Source organism: Tachyglossus aculeatus, unplaced genomic scaffold (genome assembly GCF_015852505.1).
Source record: "Tachyglossus aculeatus isolate mTacAcu1 unplaced genomic scaffold, mTacAcu1.pri scaffold_121_arrow_ctg1, whole genome shotgun sequence".
Taxonomy (NCBI): domain Eukaryota; kingdom Metazoa; phylum Chordata; class Mammalia; order Monotremata; family Tachyglossidae; genus Tachyglossus; species Tachyglossus aculeatus.
Genome location: NW_024044850.1, coordinates 1418109 through 1420753, shown reverse-complemented (window position 1 = coordinate 1420753; position 2645 = coordinate 1418109). Strand labels below are relative to the sequence as shown.

Here is a 2645-nt window from a genome sequence, read left to right as displayed (position 1 = left end):
CAATTAATCAGTGATATTTTTGTGTGCAGTGCACCATACTAAGCGCTTGGGAGAACCCAATACAACAGAGTCAGGAGACACAGTCCCAGCCCACAGTGAGCTCAGAGTCTAGAGGGGGGAGACAAACATGACAGAAAGAAATTACAGTAATTGATCCGGGGCTGAGAGGTGAATAAAGGGAGCAAATCCAAGTGTGAGGGTGATGCAGAAGGGAGTGGGAGAAGAGGAAATGAGGGCTTAGTCAGGGAAGGCCTCTTGGAGAGGTTGTGCATGTAGTAAGGCCGGGAGATAGACTAATTTGTAGGACTAAATCCTACCTGGGCTTTGTTGCCAAAGTGATTTTCAACTGAACAAGGGTGTTCTTGTGTCACGTTTAATGTAATGAATTATGTAAAATGACAGGGGAACTTTAGAATGTTGACCACCGAACCTTGCCTGCTGCGTGACCTCGGACAAGCCACTTAACTTTTCTGGGCCTCAATGTCCTCATCGGCAAAAAGGGGAGTAAATTCCTCTTCTCCCTCCCTCATGGACTGTGAGGCCCATGTGGGATGGGGACTGTGTCCGATCTGATGATATTGTATCTACCCCAGTGCTTATTACACTCACTGCTTAGCATGTACTAAGCACTTAACAAAGTTAGCATTACTATTACTACTACTACCATTATGATTATTAATAGTGTTATTATTATTAATAATAATGGTATTTGTTAAGCGCTCACTAGGTGCCAAGCACTGTTCAGAGTGCCGGAGTAGATACAAGTTAAGAAGCTTGGGCTCACTCTCTTAATCTCCATTTTCCAGATGAGGGAACTGAGGCCCAGAGAAGTAAAGCGACTTGCCCAAGGTCTCACAGCAGATACGTGGCAGAATCGGCATTAGAACCCAGGTCCTTCTGATTCCCAGGCCCAGGCTCTGTCTGTCTGGACCCCTGGAAGACCTTGGGGAGCTGGGGAGGGCAGAGGCTGGGGTGGGGGCAGGAAGGGGTCAGGGTGGGCTGCCCAGCCTGTGCCCCAACTGGTTGGCTCATGAGGAACCCACCTTTACCCCACCTGGAGCTTGGCCAGAGAGCCGGCAGGAAAGGGGAGCCAGTTAAAGCCAAGAGAGGAGGAGGAGGAGGAGGAGGAGGAAGTGAAGTCATTGGCCTGGAATGTGAAGAGAGCAGTTGTATTGGTAGGGAGGGCCCCGTTCTCCCCCCAAGTTAGAGCCCCTGACCAATGGAGATGTCACCAAAGGCGGCCCCCTCCCCAGGGGAGAGAGAAAGAGAGAGAGAAGAGAGACAGAGAGAGAGAAGAGAGAGATAGACACAGAGAGAATGGAGAGACAGAAAGAAGAGTAAGAGAGAAAGACAGAGATATGGAGAGAAGAGAGGGAAACAGAGCCAGAGATAGACAGAGAGAGTGTTCCACAGGGTTGTGAGTCGGGGAGCCAGTGGGGCCCAGCCCCACCCATAGCAGAGGGCAAGAACCAGGGCAGGGCTCCAGGTACTCTCCCAAACCCCTAGTACAGTTGCTGTCTTGTGCTGTCGAGTCCTCTCCGACCCATAGCGACACCATGGACGCATCTCTCCCAGAACGTCCCACTTGCATCTGCCATCGTTCTGGTAGTGTATACAGATTGTTTCCTTGGTAAAAATCTGGAAGTGGTTTACCATTGCCACCTTTCGCACAGTAAACTTGAGTCTCCGCCCTCAACTCTCTCGCTTGCCGCTGGTGCCCAGCACAGGAGAGTTTTGACTTGTAACAGATTCCCTTCCACTCGCTAGCCATGGCCCAAGCTAGGAATGGAACGGGTAGGCCTCTGCTTAATCTCCCTCTGGTAATCGAGACTGGTAGAGTACTGGAAACTCTCCAGGCATGACCCTGTGAGGGGCCTTAGTACAGTGCTCTCCACATAATAAGTGCTCAATGATTGCCCGACAAGAGGAAATGGAAATTCCTCTTTGTTTAAGCCAAGCGGCTCTGGGCCGCTTGGCCCAACCCTGGTCTCAAACCCTGCCCGCTCCCTGACTTTCCCATCACTGTAGACGGCACTACCATCCTTCCCATCTCACCAGCCCTCAAACTTGGCGACATCCTCGACTCCGCTCTCTCGTTCAGCCCTCACATCCAGTCCGTCACCGAAACCTGCCGGTCTCACCTCCGCAACATCGCCAAGTTCCGCCCTTTCCTCTCCATCCAAACCGCTACCCTGCCGGTTCAATCTCTCATCCTATCCCGACTGGATTACTGCATCGGCCTCCTCTCTGATCTCCCATCCTCCTGTCTCTCCCCACTTCAGTCTATACTTCACGCCGCTGCCTGGATCATCTCTGTGCAGAAACGCTCTGGGCACGTTACTCCCCCCATCAAAAATCTCCAGTGGCTACCAGTCAACCTACGCATCAAGCAAAAACTCCTCACTCTCGGCTTCAAGGCTCTCCATCGCCTCGCCCCCTCCTACCTCACCTCCCTTCTCTCCTTCTCCAGCCCAGCCCGCACCCTCCGCTCCTCTGCCGCTAACCTCCTCACTGTGCCTCGTTCTCGCCCGTCCCGCCGTCGAACCCCGGCCCACGTCCTCCCCCTGGCCTGGAATGCCCTCCCTCTGCACATCTGCCAAGCTAGCTCTCTTCCTCCCTTCAAAGCCCTACTGAGAGCTCACCTC

At 52.9% G+C, this 2645-nt stretch overlaps 1 non-coding gene across 1 annotated transcript; it reads right to left on the bottom strand.

The window, feature by feature from the left end:
* Positions 1-1737: 1737 nt before the first annotated feature.
* Positions 1738-1874, bottom strand: LOC119922716. The gene has a single exon (XR_005448705.1). It is a non-coding gene; the product is annotated as a small nucleolar RNA SNORA7 (small nucleolar RNA).
* Between the last annotated feature and the right edge of the window lie 771 nt (positions 1875-2645).